The sequence below is a fragment of the Gorilla gorilla genome, chromosome Y (genome assembly GCF_029281585.2).
Source record: "Gorilla gorilla gorilla isolate KB3781 chromosome Y, NHGRI_mGorGor1-v2.1_pri, whole genome shotgun sequence".
NCBI lineage: Eukaryota > Metazoa > Chordata > Mammalia > Primates > Hominidae > Gorilla > Gorilla gorilla.
Genome location: NC_073248.2, coordinates 25,246,373 through 25,267,552, shown reverse-complemented (window position 1 = coordinate 25,267,552; position 21,180 = coordinate 25,246,373). Strand labels below are relative to the sequence as shown.

The 21,180-nt window shown below is 37.8% G+C and overlaps 1 pseudogene; it reads right to left on the bottom strand.

The window, feature by feature from the left end:
* Window positions 1-20,192: 20,192 nt before the first annotated feature.
* On the bottom strand, window positions 20,193-20,689 carry LOC129530326 (testis-specific XK-related protein, Y-linked-like; annotated as a pseudogene).
* Between the last annotated feature and the right edge of the window lie 491 nt (window positions 20,690-21,180).

Genomic DNA, 21,180 nt, shown 5'->3' with positions numbered 1-21,180 from the left:
TTCAGAGCCATAAATTTATGGTAAAAGGAGAACATGCATGAACATCAGCAACAATGAAAGCCATGTTGAGTGGCCCAGGTCATCTTGCTGAGAAGGAAAGCATAGAGGTCATTGTGGGAGGCATCCCTTCACAAATGCTGCCAGAAGTATGCACATATTTTACCTAAATGTTTCACTACACCTGCAGCTCCACAGAGATTCCTAAATTCCCATTTCACCTGAAACTGCACTAGAACTGTTGATGACTGTGAACTTTCTAGATTGTATATAAATACAATTGATTGATAAGATAAAATAAATTATAATAAGCTGTTAAATTTTTGTTCAATGTTGAAGACCTGTAGTTCAGTTAGTATTTTTTTGTAGGTAGCACATTCCCTGTATGCAAGGTAACTATAAAATTAATTGCAAAGAAGATTCTCTTCTGTTTTTTGCATAACAGCATTGAAATTTGTTTGTATTGTGAACAAGCTAAGGACATTTTCACAAACAGAGAAATAAACAAATATGCCAATTCATAGGTGGTTTTGTCTTATCCCTTGAATATGACTTTTAAAATGAGTAATGTTGATACAGAAAATGAAGAAAATTAGGCATAAATGAACAATTTCATTATATGTATGTTCCTAACTTAGCCAAAAGATTGATTTTTTTCCAACCCTAACATAAATGTTTTATGAATGCCTATAATCTCAGCACTTTTGGAGGCCAAGGCAGGCAGATCACATGAGTCCAGGAGTTTGACACATGCCCAGGCAACATGGTAAACCTTTGTCTCTACCAAAAAATACAAAAAGTTAGCCAGATATAGTCGCAGAGGCTAAGGTGGAGGATCAGTTGAGCTCAGCAGTTGGAGGCTGCAGTGAGCCATGATGACACTTCTGCACTCCAGACTGGGCAACAGAGTGAGACCCTGTCTCAACAACAACAATAAATAAATAAATAAATAAATAAATAAATAAATAAATAAATGGAATAAGAGTTGAAATATTTTATGTCCTTTGATAAACCTCGGTATTGTTTAAAAGTGGTTTGTCATTTTGCTTATTGCTTCAATTTAAGAAATTTATTTAAAAACAATTTTGGAAGGTTACTAGGTATGATTTTTGAAGAAGCAACAGAACTATACCCAGATGGTCAATGAGTCAACTATATGACTAAAAGCAAAGCATCCTTGGCAACTTTGAAAACAGAAAGAAAAAAAAATCCTGCAAGGGGTGGTGGCTTAGGTTTTCTAATGTTGAATATTTTTTGGATTTAAGAAATCTCTTTTTTTCTCTTAGGCTAATTATAATTTTAACAATTTAATAATTTTGAGATTTAATATTTCAATTTTGTGAACAGAAGTGAAACAGTTGTAAAAAAAATAAAACAACAACTCCCGCCCCCCTAACCACCCCTGTCATCTGAATGGGTCCCTCCTTTTGGCCAAGGGCATTCCAAAATTGATTCAGGTCCTGACAGGAAAGAGGGACAGACATGCTTCATTATACACTCCTCCTTTTTGAACTTTAGAAAAAGTTGACTGTCATTAACAGCAACACATACCTTACGTCTGATAAGAAATATTTACCTTCTATTCTCTCAAGCCTGCTACATGGAGGCTTCATCATCATGATGAAACTTCAGACTTCTATGCAGGTAGAGAGAATTTGAAGCTAATGGATCTCAGCTTGCTGTGCTCCATGGAAGTGGGGCCTGCTGAGTGAGACCACTTGGTTCCCTGGCTTCAGCCCCCTTTCCAGGGGTGTGAATGGTTCTGTCTCACTGGAGTTACAGGTGCCACTGGGGTACCAAAAAAAAAATATTTTGCAGCCAGCTCAGCATCTGTCAAAGCAACAGCCCAGTTTGGTGCTTGAAACTCAGGGCTGTGGTTGTGTAGCCACACCAGGGAATCTCCTGGTCGGTGGGTTGCCAAAACCATGGGAAAAGTGCAGGATATGGGCTTGATAGCACAGCCCCTAAGGCTTTCCTTGGCTAGGGGAGGAAGTTTCCAGCCACTTGCACTTCTGGGTGAGGCAACACTCACCCTGCTTCTGCTGCCTTTTGTGGGCTGCACTCAATATCTAACCAGTCCCAGTGAGATGAACTGAGTAACAGTTTCGAAGGGATGTCTCTCAAATTGACCTCAATGCTTTCCTTCTCAGCAAAATGACCTGGGCCACTCAACATGGCTTTCATTGTTATTGATGTTCACACGTGTTCTCCTTTTACCATAAATTCATGACTCTGAAGATATCCATCTGACATGGCAGCATTAGGGCTTTTAAATCCACTGTGGGTTTTCTACTCTTCATCCACAGTGCACTTAAATAATTCTACTTTGATTCCCCAGGATCTTGAGTAGTTTATGATTAGCCCCATGGCCAGTGCAGCCCAGGTCCCAATGTAGCAGCACAGACATCACTCCAAGGCCACCCCATCCCACAGGTGCCTGCTCCTGTGGGTTCCAGGGAAGTTGGAGGACACGCAGCTTGTTGTTTTTACAAATAAAATTGTTGTATTAATTTTATTTTCATATGGTTTATTGTAGTGTATAGAAATATATTGATGTTTTATACTGTATGCATGTTTGTTTACTGGATTTCATTATTTCTTGTTGGTTTCTTACAATTTTCTGTATATGAGGTCATGAGATCCATGAGTAGTTAGTTTTACTTTTATTTTTCCACATTAGAATGGCTTCATAAATATTTTTGTTTTCCAGTTGTTTTGGATGGAACTGGTAACATGGTATCAAATACAATAATGAAAGTGAGCATCAGTGCTGTGTTCCTCATCTTAAAGCTTTTGTTCTCTACACCCTTATTACTTATTGTAACCCAGTCATTCCTATCTATTGATTCCGTGTTTTTAGATAATAACTTAACTCTTTCAGCCAACTGCCAATTTGAATATATTTAAATCTACCTGTAACTTGAAAGTCCAGGTACCTCAGGTGGAAATTCATAAATCACTGGTCTTTTGTGTTGGCCTCACTGGGAGCTACAGACCAGAGCTGTTCCTTTTGCCAGATGCCCATAGGCTTTTATTCTTATTTAAAGTGTGCACTGTTGAAATTACCAGATGTTTCACTTGTAATGTCTAAAAGCAAAGAGGAAAAGAACAGTGAGAAATATTTTAATAAATCAATCTCTGTCTTCAAATGTCAATCAAAAGCAGTACCATGTTGTGAAAGGTGAAGAAAAACTAAACGATCAGAAACATGTGATTTCACATTTTGGCTTACTTTGGAAAAGGCAGATTTAAGAAGGTAAACCTCCAGAGTTCTAATCTTTATCGAGTATTAAGCAGTGCAAAGTATGTACTGAAATTGAAATCAATTTTTTCTAATTCCCATAAAAACTAGTTTGTACTCTAGAAATCCCTGTTGTTGCCTTGACATCTGTGGGGGTTCAGTCAGGATGATGGGGAATATTATCAGATTCCAAGCTTCTTGGAAGGCCTGTGGTGGTTGGCATAAACTCCAGTAATAAAGTTGGCTGAAGGCAGCCTTTTTCCTTTAGTTAAACAAGTTAGAGTAGAAACAAAGGAATGTAGGGTGTTTATCTAACTAGCTTGCTTACTCATGTCATCCTAAGACTAATCTTTGACTTACCACGGTGCTTAATGGCTTTTTAATTGGGAAGTTCACACTGTCAATTACCCTTTAGGGGTGTTGACTCAAGCCTTGGTCAATTAATCTTTGCTGGATAAGTGCAAGTCTTACTAGCTGGTTGGGGCCACAGTCAAAACTGTTTACAACACTTTGCCTGGAGTCTGTAAGCAGCCCAGATGCTCAGCTGGACTGGCAAAGCAGAATATCTGTGTGTTGGTGTACTTTATTCATCCATTTATTCATTGTGGAAATCGTAAATTAAAAAATAACAGGATAAATGCAACAATCTGTACTAGCAAATTTTTTTTTTAGTTTTTACTAAGCAGAGGTTAGAGTGTGATCAGCTTTCCATGGCACAACATGGAAAGAAGCACAACGTACTTCTTTTGGCGGCAATTATGGAATAATGAGAAAACAATAATAACAAAATGCCAGTCTGAAGAGATCACACATTGTATGATTACATTTCTATGACATTATAGAAAATCTACAGAGAAGGAAAGCAGACACGTGATGTACAGTGGGTTGTAGGGGACAGGGAGTGAGTTGAATATGGGAATACGATGTTGCAAAGAGATAAAAATGGGCCAGTTAGAATTAGACTGCCTCTGGTTGGTGAGGTTGTGCTATGTGTGTGGAAAAGTCAGGAGTGTGTAGTACCAACATGAATAAAAATGCTCCTACTCGGCTGGGTGTGGTGGCTCACACCTGTAATCCCAGCACTTTGGGAGGCTGAGGTGGGCAGATCATGAGGTCAGGAGATCAAGACTATCATGGCTAACACAGTGACACCCGGTCTCTACTAAAAATAAAAAAAAAAATAGCCACTCATGGTGGTGAATGCCTGTAGTCCCAGCTACTCTGGAGGCGGAGGCAGAAGAATGGCACGAACAAGGGAGGCAGAGTTCGCAGTGAGCCAAGACTGCACCACTGCACTCCAGCCTGGGCCACAGAGCAAGACTCCATTAAAAAATAAAAAAAAAAAAGAAGGCTCCTACTCACTCTAGGAAAGAAGGGTCTTCTTTCATTCCACATGGAACTATTTCAGGACCAGTTCGCAGGAAGCCTTTGTTGTATGTGGTAAAAGAAACATAACATAAAATTTACCGATCTAAACATTTTTAGGTGTATAGATAAGCAGCATTAAGTATGTTTATGTTATTGTGTAACCATCACCACCATTTCACATTCTCACCAGCAATGCACAAGGATTTCATTTTCTCGACACACCCTCCAACCGTCCCTTTTTCAAAAAAAAAATGACATTCTAGTGGGTATAAAGTGGTAATCTAATTGTGGTTTAGATATTCATTTACCTAATGGCTAGTGATGCCAAACATATTTTTATGTGCTTATTGGCTTTGAATTTGTCAATGGTTTCCTGGGAATGACAGAGAATGAACAGAAAACAAAAGAATAAAATAGATAAATTGAAATTCATTAAAACTAAAATATTTCATGCTTCAAAGGAAGACTATCAGGATAGTCAATAGAAAACCAATAGCACAGAACAAAATATTTGCAAGTCATATATATGGGTAATGGCCTCGTACCCAGGATATAGGAGGGATTCTTACAACTCAAGAATGAAAAGACAACCCAATTAAAAAAAATGAATAGATAAATTGAAAATACTTTTCTCCAAAGATACACACACAAAAGAACACATAATAAGTAGCTCAACATCACTCACCTCAGTGAAATGCAAATCAAAACCACAATAAGACACCACTTTACACCCATTATAATTATTACTATTTAAAAACCATAAACTAACAAGGGTTGACATGGAAATGGAGAAATGCAAAGGTAAAATAGTTCATCTGCTTGGAAAATAGTTTGGTGTTTCTGCAAAAAGCTAAACATAGAAGTATCATAGAAACCAGCAAATCCCCTGCCAGGAATATACACAAAAAATGTAAAGCAGGTATTCAAACAAAAACGTGTACACATATATTCATAGCAGAATTATTCACAATAACTGAAACATGGAAATGAACCAAATGTCCACCAACAAACAATAGGAAAACAAAACGTAGTATATCCATCCATACAATGGCATAATATTTAGCCATAAAAAGGACTGAAACACTCATACTATAATGTGAAGATACTGCAAAACCATTGTGTTTAAAGAAGCTAAGCAAAAAGTCACATACTGCATGATTTCATTTATATAAATATCCAGAGTAAGTAATTCCATAGAGAATGAAAGCAGATTGCTAATTATCAGGGGTCAGAAAGAGGACAGATTGGGTGGTAGTTCTTTAATAGCTAGGGGATTTCCTTTTGGGGTGATGAAAATAATTTGGAATTAAAAGGCAACAAAATATGTACATTCCTATGTCACTGAATTATACATGAAAAATCAATTAACATATTATGGGCATTTTACCTCAGTAAGATATATCCTATCCCCAGTATTCCATCGGCAGGTTGAGCTGTCTTTCCACGGTGTCCCCTTAGCCTGGGGTTCAAGTCCCCTCAGAGTCCATAACTGCCTGGGGCCTGGGCAGGCATATTCTGGACACATACTCCAGCCACGATGTCCACCAGCTCCTAGACCTGTTACCCGTGGAAGGTATCTGAGTTATTGGCAGCAAATCCATCCGGGTCTTTAGCAATGTCAGTTCCTGCTTCCTCAGGTGAAAGAATTCAACTGATGGGCATAAACGAGAAAAAGAAATGCCGAGGCAAGTTTCACAGCAGGAGTAGACATTTATTAAAAAGCTTTAGAGCAGGAAAGAATAAAAAGTGCACTTGGAAGAGATTCCAATGCATGACGTGAAGAACAAGTGTGGCCATTAACCTTCATTCTGGGACTTTTAGGCTGGCCTAACTCCAGCATCTGGTGCACGCTTTTCCATGATTCTTCCCTTGGCATGGGCTGCCCATAGGCAGGGTGCCCTCCTTACCCTTGGGAACTGAGTATAGGGACTGTGTCTAAGCAGTTATATGTATGCCCATCTGAGGCTTCCTCTGTTTTTTTTTTTTTTTTTTTGGATGGAGTGATCCCAGAAAATCATACTCTGCCATTTTGTCTCTTAATGTGCATGCCTGGGTTCACTCACCCCATATCTGAGATTTTATCAGAAGCCCTTTTTCCTCCTCCCTGGCGTGTGAGTTTAATTAACACTTTAATGTTCCCAGCTGTGTATCAGTAGGAACTTGTCTATCCCTGGCTCCAGCTGCTAAATTATTATTTTTAGAGAAGCAATATGATAACTGTCCACCCATCACCCGATGGCCTGACATTCCTGGTGGTAGGTAGCTGAGGAGAAACCTCTTCTGCCCCATTCATACCTGTTTAACTACCTGTAACAGACCCACTGGCCATTTCAACCTCCAGGTCACTTTTTCTTTGCTGCCTTTCCAGACACCCAATGATCAGTGATGCGTCTGCAGGGTTTACAAGGTCTTCTGTATCTTGCTCTATTGTAATCCAGACCTCAGCACATAATATCCATGGGTTGTTCCATTTCAATAAAGGGAAATTAAAATTTTCTGAGCACCACCACGTGCAGGTGTCTTGCTCGGGTGAACTCACAGAAACTCTGCAAGGTATGGGTAGTCCCACATGCAGAGGAAAAGGCCAGGATCAGGTGATTGAGTGACTCACTTTCAATCACACAGCTTCCAAGTAACTTCATACTCAGGTTCCAGCCCACAGCCAGGTCTCCAGTTGTCATTTAGAAAAAGTCTGTGAGTCACTTGAACATATGTCCAGGCCACACCCAGTCTTCTTTCTATCAACCAAGATGAGTTCCATGGACAATGGGTGACAAGACCCACCCAGTCATCTTTCTCCCATTCAGAGCCATTGTAGGCACTAAATACTCATCAGGAACTGTCTCTTATCCCCAAACCCTCTCATACATAGTGTGTTTTGAGGAGAATGTGTTACACATGGGTCACAGAAGGTAACTTTAGTGAGGGCATGAGAGCCAGCACATGAAGAAGCTGGTGATTCCAAGTACAAAGGAAGGGCGATATGCTAAGAAGTTATTGCCCTGGAGAGTGAAGGGTAAAAGAGGTTAGTATGACTAAATCAGAGGGAGCAAGAAAGAAAGCAGGGAATGAACCAAACACTTATGACAATGGTCAGTGTTTCCTTAGCAAGGTCGATGCATACATACCATGACATGATGTGGCTACTGCACTCCTAGGAATGAACCATGAGAAATAAAGGCAAGTTCACAGGCTACCCACATAAAGAAATATTCATGACATCCTTACACATAATGGTCCCAAACCAGGAGCTCCCAAATGTCCATACACAGAAGAAGGGTGAACAAGCTGTGGCACTTCCACATCATAGCATGTGGCTCAGCATGAAAAGGAATGGACTGTTGATGCACTCAGAACAGTGTGAATCTTAAAGTAGTTATGCTTAAGTAAAGAAGCCAGATCAGAAAGATTCACAAAGATCCAAGTACACATTGTATTTACATGCAATTCTGTATGATACCACTAATTTTTAGTGAAAGAAGCAGATCTGTAGTCCTAGGGTGGCCAGGGAGAGATCGGTATTGCTGAGAGGAGGGTACATTTTCATGACCTTCATCACACTTGCGGCCTTGTGGTGAAGGGAATACTCACATGGAGAAAATCATCAGTTTTTCTATCTACACATGTACAGTTTACCATATGCTGATCACACATCAACAAAGCTGTTTTTGTTTTTGTTTTTGTTTTTTTGAGACGGAGCCTCCCTCTGTTGCCTAGGCTGGAGTGCAGTGGCAAGATCTCAGCTGACTGTAAGCTCCGTCTCCCAGCTTCAAGTGATTCTCCTGCCTCAGCCTCTTGAGTAACTGGGATTGCAGGTGTCCACCACCACACCTGGGTAATTTTGTTTTTGTATTTTAGGTAGAGGCGGGGTTTCACCCAAAGTTGTTTTTAAATAAGGAAACACGATCAGGAGCTAAGAATAAGGATGGGCAGGAGGCCTGAGTAAGCAGATTCTTTTCTTTTCCTAATTTATGAGGCTGTACAATGATAGTTAAGTTGGCCCTGAGCTGAGACACAGAACAGACCTGAGAGAAAGACTCACACAGTCCACAGTCCACAATCCTTCCTTCTGCACAAAAGAGTGACCACCTAACACAGTACCCACCTGCCCCTCAGGACCTTTGTAAGTCAAAGCGACATTCCTGTCCATGTGTCTGGTTTCTGCTATTTCCTTTTTCATGCAGAAGCTTATGTGCCCTCTGATGTAGAGGAAATGATGTTCAAAGTTCTAATGTGGACATTCTGGTTCCATCACAGTAGAGAAATGGTTTGCGTCTTCTGTCTTCAAGACAAAGAATACGGAAAAGCCATGAGCACAATCTCCACCGTTGTGCGAACAGGTTGCAAGTGGAGGAAGAGCATCGCCATGCCACAGCAGCGGCAGGGCAACCGAAGGTGAAGGTTCTGCAGAGGAAACAAGGAAGCTTAGGAATTCCCAGAAGAAATCACCCTTCCCGTGTGTAGGCCCCTGGTTTGAAGGCCAGTTCCTCTTGTTCCAATGTGAAATGCGCCTGTGACCATCCCCATTTCAGCCTTATTACTAATTGCACAGGCAAACATGAGTGTCCAACAGTTTAAAAAAATGCAAAAAAGAAAAAGACAAATATGATCAAACAGACAATTACCTCCAGAGAAATGAGTCTTTAAGTTCCTTCTTCCTTCTGTCCCCCTGACCTCTGTTCAAAGAAAGTTCAGAATGCATGCTCCCTATAGTCTCAGAGAGATATAATATATTGCATCCACAGAAAGTAACAAAATTTAGGAAGATGATAGGAAAATTCAGAGATTAGGAAAGACAGCTTGAAATTCTCTTAAAATGTATAACTCTCAAAAAATGGAAGACAGAATCTAAAATATATTTCAAAACCACATAGAATTAAAAAAAATAAACCATAGGAAAAGTGGTTAGCACTCTGCGAGATTGGTACCACAGTTGTAGTAGTGAAATAGCCTTTGGCGTGTAAAAACCTAGGGAGGAATTTATAAAAGCTCTGGGAATGACAGCTCCACCCCTGGTCTAGAGAGACGTTGGGAGGATGGGAACAGGAAAAAGGAAGGTGTCCAGCAGTGACTTTCAGATGGGAGGTTGGAAACACTGGAAGAGGTTGGCCAGGTGCGGTGGCTCACACCTGTAATCACAGCACTTTCGGAGGCTGAGGTGGGTGGATCAGGAGGTCAGGAGATTGCCACTATCCTGGCTAATACAGTGAAAAACTCTCTCTACTAAAAACACAAAAAAAAATTTAGCCAGGCATGGTGGAGGGTGCCTGTACTCCCAGCTACAGCTACTAGGGAGGCTGAGGTAAGTGAATGCCATGAACCCATGAGGCAGAGCTTGCAGTGAGCCGAGATCCCACCACTAAACTGCAGCCTGGATGACAGAGCAAGAGGAGAGAGAGAGAGAGAGAGAGAGAGAGAGAGAGAAAAGGAAAATGCATCTCTAGTTTTATCCGATTGTGGTTGGAGAAAGCATTATGTGTGATTTCAATAATATTTAATAAAATGAAACTTGCTTTGTGGGCTACCATAAAGTCTATTCTGAGGGTAGCACAGAGAGTGACCCATACGCACTTTAGAAGAATGTGTAGTCAGCTTGTGGATTGGATTGTTTTGTATATGTCTGAGAGACTTATTTGGTTTATACTGTTGTCAAGACCTTTGTTTTCTCATTGAACTTTGTTTTGGTCATTTCATACACTGCTGGAAGTGGGGTGTTGAAATCTCCAACTATTATTATTATTATTATTGCAGAACTGTCTAGCTCCTCAAATCTATTTGTTTTTGTTTCATACATCCTGAGGATCTGTTTTTAGGTATATATGTAAGTATTATATCTTCTTACTGAATTAAACAATTTTGATATTTGTATAGTTATTCTAGCTCTATTTTGGTTACTGTTTGCATTGTTTTTTCCTCACTTTTAAAACATTTAAAAAGTCATTCTACCAATCTTTGACTTTTAACTGGAGTTCAGTTTATTTGGATTGAAAGTAATTGCTGAGAAGAATTTATTTTCCTATTTTTGTCTTAGTTTCTACAAGTTTGTTGCTGTTGTTGTTGTTGTTGTTCTTCAATTCCTCCAAAACTGCTTATTTTTGCATTTGATCATTTTTCTAGGGTACCGTTTTGACTCTCTGATTTCTCTTCAGTATATTTGAACACTTATTTTCTTAGTGATCATTAATGGTATTATAATTAATATCTTAAATTTATATTAACATAGTGTGAAATACGAAAACTGTTGACATTACACAAAAATCGTTTTCCCGTACTGTTGTCCCCACCTTCCTATTCTTTTTTGTCAAAAATTGTTTGATATACAATATGTGCTAACAACTCAGATATGTAATTATTGTTTTATTCTTTGTCATTTCTTCATTTTATTATTGTATTTCATTTTACTTCATTGAGGCAGGGTTTCAGTCACACAGGCTAAACATAGTTCACTACAGCCTCGAACTCCTGGGCTCAATGGATCCTTCCACTTCAGCCCTCCATATACCTGGGACAGAAGTGCATGCCACCACCACAGCTGGCTAATTTTGTTTATTTTCTGTAGAGACAGAGTCACACTTTGTTGTTCTGGCTGGTCTCAAACTCAAGAAAATCTCCCACCTTGTTTGGGATTACACTTGTGAGACACTGTGCCATACCTCTTGTCATTTAAATCTAGTAGAAAAACAAAGTCTCAGAAACCCCAAATACAATAATGTTGGCTTTTCTATTTCCTGGTGTAATTCCTTTATTGATGTTCTTTATTTCTTTATTTGTACATGAGTTACTATTTTTCTTTCATTCCTCACTTGTTTTTATCATGTTTCGTAAGGCTGATCTAGCAGCGATGTACTCTCTTTAATTCATTTTGCTTGGAAATGCCTTATTTAATCATAAGTTTGAATTTTGGTTTGGCAAGATATTGAGTTTATGATTGACTTCATTTTTTATTTCAGCACTTTAAAGATCTCATCACAGTGACTTCTTTCCTCCATAATTTTTAAGAGAAATTGGCTGTTAGTGTCATAGAGGATAACTTGCTTGTGATCAGTTATTTCTGTCTTGCTTCTTTTAAAGTTCTCTATTTATTTGTCTTCTGTAAATTTCAGTGCATGTGTTTCAGTGTGGATATCTTTGAGTTTATTCTTCCTGCAGTATTATTTTTTCTTTGGAGATACTTGGATCAGCAGATTTGCATCTATCAACACATTTGGGAAGTTTCAGCCACTGTTTCTCTAAATATTCTTTTTTCCCCCTCTCTCTCCTTTTCCAGCGGGACTCCCATTATGAATATGTTGATATTCCTGATGGTGTCCCATGGCAACCTTAGTTTTTTCATTATTCTTGTTTCTCTTCTTGTTCCTTACACTGAATAATATCAAACAATCCATCTTCAAGTTGCCTTATTATACTTTCTGCAGGCTCAAACATGTTACTCAATCCTTCTAGTCACGGATTATTGATATCTTTTTTTTTAAATAATGTATATGTCTTTATTGGTATTTACAATTTTGAATCACTGTTCTCCTGGGTTCCCTTAAGTTTTTGAGAATATTAAAATGAAGGGAATTGAAATATTTCCCTAGTTAGTACCATGCCTGGGCTTCCTGAAATAGTTTCTTTTAATTATTTTTTCTTTGAGTGTGCCTTTGTTTGTTTGTTTTTCTTTGAATGCCTTTTATTTTATTGTTGAACACTGAACACTTTGGATATTATTCATCATATTCGGATAACAAATTCTTGACCTCCACAATTGCTTAGTTTGTGGGTTGTTTACTTGTTTAGCAACCCTCTAAAGCTATTTTTGTAGTCTGTATTCTTTGTCATGTATGGGCGCTTAACCTGTGATCTGTCACCCTTTTGGTCATCTACTGTTCTTGACATATTTAAAAAAAATCCAAGCAAATAAAATAAAAAAAGGAAAATAAAGAAAAGAAAAACTGACCAGAATTTGCATATGGACTCTTTGAGGAACTCTAGTGTTTAGCCTAAAGTCAGGGAAATGTGAGAAGCTTTGGGGTCTTCTCCATGCATGCATCCAAAAATGGAATGGACATGCTTATATCCTTCTCAATATACCAGTAGGAGTCTGGGTGTGGTGGTTCATATTTGCAATCTCACTAATTTGGAAGACTTGGGAGAACAAATCATGTGAGCCCAGAAGTACAAGACCAGCCTTGATAACATGGCAAGATCTATTCTGTATAAAAAAATAACAAATAGGCTGATATTGGTGGCCCATGACTGTACTGTGAGACGCTCAGGTGGCAGGATAGGTAGAGTCCAGAGAGGTGAGATGCTCAGGAGACTGAGGTGGGAAGATCATTTGAACCCAAGGAGGTTGAGGCTGCGGTGTGCTGTGATCATGCCACAGGACTCTAATGTTGGCCACAGGGCAAACTCTGTCTCTATTTAAAACCCAGTCCAAAACAAACAACAACAAACTGTGAGTTTTTCAAGGCTGATTTTCCACATCAGTTTTTTTCCCCAGCCACTTCCTTTCAGGCATTTTGTTTGTGTACTGCTTGACCTGACTCTTATTCCTTGCTACCAGTGGCTCTGACTAGTATATCTGCTTTCCACCAATGCCTCCTGGAAGTCAACTTCTGCCCCCAAGAAAGCTCTGAGGTGGGCTAGGGAAAAGCCTGTGAGCTAATAATCTCCAAGGGAACCCCAGATATTTTAAATCACACAACCACAATTCTTTCAGATAAGCTCCGTTATTTTCCCCACATGCATCAAAAGTGGCATCTAGAATTTAATTTTCTTCACAATTGCCATGAAGCCATGGAGTGGGTAATGATGGACAGTTAAAATGCCACATACTGTATTGCCCAAACTTAGAGGTCAGGTCTTTCTTCATTAAACACTCCCTTGAGTTACATTATTAGATTCCAGAGCTCCAAAAATCAAATCTGAGGTTTTTTTCCCTTCCTTATATCTCTTCACTTTTAACCTAATGAACTTTAATGACAGCATAAAATAGAAATGTGGTTAAATTTATCTTGCTGTTTAATGTTCAGAGACTTTTTGCTGAGATGGAGTATCACTCTCTCACCCAGGCTAGAGTTCAGTGGCAGGATCTTGGCTCCCTGCAGCCTTTGCCTTCTAGGTTCAAGGGATTCTCTTATCTCAGCTTCCTGAGAAGCTGAGATTACAGGCATGCACCCCCATGCCTGGCTAATGTTCTTATTTTTAGTAGAGAGGGGGTTTCACCATGTTGGCCAGGCTGGTTTCAAACTCTTGACCTCAAGTAATTCACCTGCATCAGCCTCCCAAAGTGCTGGGATTACAGGCATGGGCCATTGTGTCCAGACTGTTTTGGAAGATTTTATTTGAGGTCGCTTCCATCATTATCATGAGAGCCATTCTGTCTTTCATGTAATAAGAAATAGTTAAGAAATACACATTTTTGTTAGTATCTTTTAACTGATGTAACTTTATTATTTTCCAAACTATTAAGATTTCAGTAAATTCATTTCACCACAGTATGGTAGTTGTTACAAATAATTAAGTTCCATCTTGGACCAGTTTAATCTCACAGTCTCTAACTCAACTATTTGAGCACAAAAATTAACTCTATAATTAGACTACATAATGTATAGCTCATATATTATTATTACATTAGTGGTGTTTTATATAATTAAATGTAAGGGTGATATTTTAGGACATTATCATATTCATCTTGTGGAATCATACCCTCCTAAGAAGACAGAATTACACTGCTTAGTTGTAGGCATATCACCATAGAGTTCAAAAGACACTCCTCAGATTTCACTGGTAAATGAGAAGTGACATGTTATGACTGTTCTGGAAATATGGCCCTAACCAGTAAGGAGATGGCTTCTGTCTTCTATGATTAAAAGAATGATAAATAATGAATTACCTGAGATTCTCCCACTTGTTCATTTCCTCTATTGTTTGAATTTTAAATAATAAAAAATCTAATAACTGCAATAATAAATTTAAGTAATAAAAACATTTAAATAAATTGTAAATATAAATTATTTATATTTAGTTATATGAATTAAATGGTTAGTGTACATTTCTTTATTCATATAACTTCAACAGGCTGTCAAGTACAGGGAAGAATATGCCAAGTTCACACCTCTAAATGTCTTATAGCTAGGATGGATAAAAATGGAAGAAGTGAGTAAAAAAATAATGTCAGCTTATCAGCAAGTCAACTAAAATCTTGTTTCATAAATAATCTATAGATTTGGTATTCAAAAATTTAATACTGAAATTACAAAGTTGTATTATTTATTATAATATTAAACACATAGAGAGGTTATTATATCTCAGAATTTTAGCTTAAAATGGAGGACATAATGGTAAATAACACTGAAATGTCTCCTCACTTCATAAAGTGACAGTTAGTTGTAAAGCAGAAAGGAAGAAGAATAAAAAGAAAAAAGAAAAGAGATATGTTTTATTATTTGAAAAGAAGAATAATTATAGACCCTCAATGCAAAATAAATTGAATAGGGTAACAAAAAAGCAGGAAGTAAATTAAGATGTTGATGCCATCATTTAGGGAACAATAAGTGATGACCTCAACTGGAATGTATAAACAGCAACAAGAAAAAAACATTTGTAAGTGGTAGATAATAAAAAAGTTATTGTAGTTAAATATGAAAGAGATGAGGTAAAATAATGAATTTGGAACATCCCCAGCTTTTATGTTGTATAGATGAAGTATTTTTGGACAAATAACAGATAGAAGAGGCCAGGTGTGATGGCTCACGCCTGTAATCCCAGCACTTTGGGAGGCTGAGGCGGGCAGATCACAAGATCAGGAGATTGAGACCATCCTGGCTAACATGGTGAAACCCCGTCTATACTTAAAAAAAAAAAAAAAAAAAAAAGTTAGCTGGGCATGGTGGTGGGCTCCTATAGTCCCAAGCTGCTTGGGAGCTGAGGCAAGATAATGGCCTGAACCCGGGAGGCGGAGCTTGGGGTGAGCTGAGATCTTGCCACTACACTCCAGCCTGGGCCACACAGCAAGACGCCGTCTCAAAAAAAAAAAAAGATAGAAGAGAGAGGCATGCAGAAAGTGTAAAGAAGTTCAGGGGAAGTTTTCAGTTTAGCTCTCTTAATCTTGGGGAACTCATAAGAAAATAAAAAGGCACAGTGTATAAGAATCCAGAGGTGATATCACTGGTTGAATTCCTTAGAACTACAGGTTTAAAACATAAGAGGCTTTTGTCTCAAAACAATATTAATTAAAAGCTATGTGTGGTTAATTAAAACATTAATAATTAATTACATTAATTACATTAATAACACATAATTAAAACATTAATTAAAAGCCATTTGAGGCTGTAGTCAGTCAAGTTCTCACTACTGCACTCCAGGCTGGGTGACAGAACCCTTTCTTAAAAAAAAGAAAATAAAAAGGTAAGTGAAAAGAGAAAAGGGAAAAGGGAAAGGAGAAAGGGAAGGAGAAAGAGGTATTCTGCGTAGTTACATTAGTGGTCTAATGAATAGATATCTATGAGATAAAATGAAACCAAAGGCACTGACAATTAAATAGAGAAATCAGAGGAAAATTGAGTCATGTAATCCAAAGCAAAACAGTATTTCAGGAATGAGGGTGTGCATCAGTTTTACAGATACACATGACTGTTTGAGTAATATGCAACAGACAAATGAAATACGGGATTTAGTGACAAATATATGATCTAAAAACAGGGTAAATGCCTGAATAAAGAAGGGTTAAGAGAAATAAAATTAAACCATGTCAGGGCGAAGTCTTTCCATGAGTCTTGCTATCACGGAAAATAAGTAAATGAGCTGAGAGTGGCATATCTAGGACTAAGACAAGCAGCATGTAGATCTAGTAAAGAAAATGATCAAGGTGGGTGTGGTGGCTAACACCTGTAATTTCAGCAGTTTGGGAGTCTGAGGGGGCGGATCACTTGAGGTCAGTTTGAGACCAGCCTTCGCAGCACAGTGAAACCCCATCGCAATTAAAAATTCAAAAATTAGCCAAGCGTGGTAGTGCATGCCTGTAATGTCAGATGCTCAGGAGGCTGAGGCAGGACAATCACCTGAATCTGGTAGGCCATGGTTGCAGTCAGCCGAGATTGTGCCAGAGGATCTGTTTCAAAAAAAATAAATTAAAAGAAAAGAAAAAGAAAAGAAAATGATCCTTCAGGTAAAGTGTAGAAGTAGTGGTACAAGGACAAAACAAATAATAAGTAAATCGGTGTTTTAAGAAGCTGTGATATCTAAAGCCAAGGCAAAGAGGGTCATAGATAGAAGCAGAAAAAAAATGTTCACAAATCTACATGAGCTTTATTTTTGGTGGTGATTTCTCATGAGAAAGAAACACAAAACAAAGTTTGAATAAGGAAGTTGTTTCCTTTGCTTTGGTAGAAAAAAAGGAGAAACAACAACAACAACAAAAATAATGGAAATCATATAATATTAAGCTTTAATGTTCTTCATCCCTTTCCATGGTGATTGTTTCCCCAAGAAAAAACAGAAGCCAAATAGTCAAAATAGAAGAAAACCTTGGCATATATTACTGTCTATGTATATTAAAACAAGTTTATTTTAATTGTAATTCATTCTTTTAAAATTTTTACTTTAATGTGGGACACAAAGTGATTGTATAATGCATGTGTATATTGCAAAAGAATTACATTGGGCTAGTTACCATATCCATCACCTCACATACTTATCATTTCTTTCTTTGTGGTAAGAATATATAAATTCTACTTTTTTTGTTTGTTTGTTTGTTTTTTTGAGATGGAGTCTAGCTCTGTCACCCAGGCTGGAGTGCAGTAGTGCTATCTCCACTCACTCCAAGCTCCACCTCCCGGGTTCACGCCATTCTCCTGCCTCAGCCTCCAGAGTAGCTGGGACTACAGGAGCCCACCACTATGCCTAGCTAATTTTTTAAATATATTTTTAGTAGAGGTGGGGTTTCACTGTGTTAGCCAGAATGGTCTCAATCTCCTGACCTTGTGATCCACCCTCCTTGGCCCTCCCAAAGTGCTGGGATTACAGGCGTGAGCCACCGCACCTGGCCTAAATTCTACTTTTTAAACCATCTGTTTTTTCGAGATAGAGTTTTGCTCTTGTTGCCCAGACTTGAATGCAGTGGCACAACCTCAGCTCAATTTCAACTGCCGCCTCCTGGTTTCAATTTATTATCTTGCCTCAGCCACTTGAGTAGCTGGGATGACATGCGCATGCCACCAATCCTAGCTAATTATTTTATTGTCAGTAGAGACGGTGTTTCATCATGTTGACCAGGCTGGTCTCGAAATCCTGACCTTTAGTGATTCTCCCGCCATGGCTGCCCAAAGTGCTAGGGTTTTGGACATGAGCCACCATGACTGCCCTTTTTTTTTACTAACCAATTTTGAAATTGACATTTATGAACTGTGGACACCATTCTGTACGATGGATCGCCAGAACTTCTTGCTGTCTTACTGAAATTTTTTACCCACTTTCTCTATCCACTCCCATCACCACTGCACGCTCCAATCTCTGACTACTTTTTGTGTGTTTGTTTAAAGAATCGAGCCTTGCTACCTTGTGAGGCTGGAGTACAGTGGCACAACTATGGCTTACTTGGGGCTCAAACTTCTGACCTCATGTGATGCAACCACCTTGTTTTTCAAATGTACTAGAGTTACAGGCATGAGTAACCGCATCTGGCATATTCACTGTTTGAATGAGTTCAGCTTTTTTAGATTTTACATATAATTTTGATCATTCTATACTTGTCTTTCTGTGCCTCTTTTATTACACTCAGTATAATATCATCCAATTCCATTCATTTGGTCACAAATAAATAACAGAACTTCCTCCTTTGTTTAAGGCTGTATAGTATATTTCATTGTGTATATGTGCCACACTTTATCTGTTGATCTGTTGATGGGCACTTAGGTTGTTACTGTATCTTGGCTATTATGAATAATGCTGAGATAAATATAGGAGTGCAGATATCTCTTTGACATGCTAATTTTATATCCTTTGAATACATATTCTAAAGTAGAGTAGCTGGATCATGTGGTAATTCTATGTTTTAATTTAATTTAATTTTTGAAACCTCAATTCTATGATCCCAAAAGCGCAAACAAAAAACAATTTGATCTTGTTACATCAAACTAAAATGTTTCTGCACATCAAAGGGAAAAGGAAACAAATAGTAGAGTGAAGACACAACCCAAACACTTGGGGAATGTATCTGCAAACCATATATATGTGATAAAAGGTGAATAGTAAGTATATACAAGAAGCTAAAGCCATTTACCAACAACAACAAAAAACAATTAAGCCTATTAAATATGATCAAAGGGCCTGAATTTACATTTCTCAAAAGAAGACATAAAACTGGCCAACAACTCTATATTTAATATTGATTGATTGTTTGATTGATTGATTTGAGACAGAGTCTCACTCTGTCCTCCAGGCTGGAGTGCAGTGGTGTGATCTCAGCTCACTGAATCCTCCACCCACTAGTTTCCAGCAATTCTGTCTCTGCCTCCCTAGGAACTGGGATTACAGGTGTTCACTACTTGGCCCTGCTAATTTCTGAACAACTGTATATTTAAAGATGCTCAACACCACCAATTATCAGGGAAACGCAAATTAAAACAACAATGAGCCCTTCTCTCACACACGTTGGAATGGCTATTATTATGATGAAAGATTACAAATGTTTTTGAGAATGTAGAGCACAGAGAATCCTTGTGCAGTCTTGGTAGGAATGTAAACTAGTATTTTAAATGATTAACATGATATCTTTTTAATAGGACAGGTTTTGTGCTTTAAGATCCATTAGTATGAGTTGCTTTATGTTAGTCAAAGTTTAATGAGAAAGACTTTAGTTACCTTAAATTAAAATAAATAGGAGCATGCTCATAAGGCTTCTCTTTCAGGTTCTCCTTAAGTACAGATTGAAACCTGTTGTACTCTTTCTGAAAAGAAAATATTCACTGATAATGTATATACTAGATTACAAACATTTGTTAAATTAAAGGCATAGGTTCCAAAAATGTACTAGGTGAAAAATGCATTCTGGTTATTTTTTCCTGCTCAGTTTTTGGACCCAGATGGATTTTTGGTTTTGTTTTCTTTAATATATTGTACAATTATATTTAGCAAAATAAATTACTAATGCATAGTCACAGGAGAAAAATAAATTTTATTAGAAATTACTTCCAAGATTTTGCTGTTTATAATTTTTATGAGTATCTTTATAAAGTCACATTCAGCCTCTTTACTGTTTGTTCTGTGAAAGTATACATGTATATTTTATGGATATTGCATACTTTTTTAATGAAAATATCCATCTCTTCTCCATGAGTGATAGTAATTCCTCAGATGCTTATTTCTATTCCTTTAATTGAACTTTCTCTTGATGTTTACACAATATCCTAGTGCTTCTGGATGATTTTCAGTATGTCCTGGAAATACTTTGCCTGACCAACTTGGTTGCAAAATACTGACAGAAGGGGAGCATAAAGCCAAATGGCTAATAGGTAGGTTATGATGAGCTACATGGCAATTAATGAATCACAAGACTTCAGTAAAATTTTCCCTCCAAAGAACCGAAATACCAATATTATTATCACATTTTGTAAAAACTGAAAGCTGTGGTGTACAATTATATGGCCCCACGTCTGTCTCTTGTCAATTATTTCCTCATTTGACAGCTACGGTTTCACTGCTGATCAGCAGGAGAAGTTGATGGCTGCATATACTAGCAAGATTAAGATAAGCATCTGTATTATACCCACCATGCTGGAAGTATTTTCTGTGTTGCTAGCAAGACAAGCTCCACTTTTCCAAAACTCCAGCCATGGTGCCAACAATAATACAAAATATAAGATTAATAGAAAGATTAGGCACCTCAATTTCACAGATGCGGAGGAAAATGCCAGAGTCATGACATGTGAGATAATCACCAAGGAATGCCATATCATGACATAGATGAATTTTATCACCAGTAGTTTCATGGCAGTAAAGTTGTTGCCGGTGTGGATGGGCAGTATATTGCAGTGAATGTCCTCATACACAACTGATAAGAGGGAACATGTCACCAGCAATGCTATTAAAGATAAACATGAAAATGTTAGAGAATAATTTTCATTAGTAATGGCCGCTTTTTCTTTTACATTTGCCATATTAACATATATTTATCCCAACCCACCCCCTTCAGAAAATAATTTACTTAAAACAAGAAAAAAAAAGATTTGTTAACTTTCTATTTTCAGGGATTTCGTAAATATATGCATGCAAAACATGTATAACACTTGGGAACAACAAATAATAAGTGAATACATACATGCCCACATTTATAAACATATATACACATTCCCTCAAAAAAACATCTGGAACAGATGAAATTGGATAGAGACATTCATATCTGATGCTATAAGGTGTGACAGCACATTGAAAGAAGTCTCAATTAAGAAAAAATAAAATTACCTGAATTAGATCTTAAAAAGTTAGCTTCATTTTTTATAGAAAGAGTGTAAAGTAGGAAATTATAGTGTAAAGTAGGACGTGAATGAAATATAAACTGTGTTTTAGATGGTGGTGATAACGGGAAATAG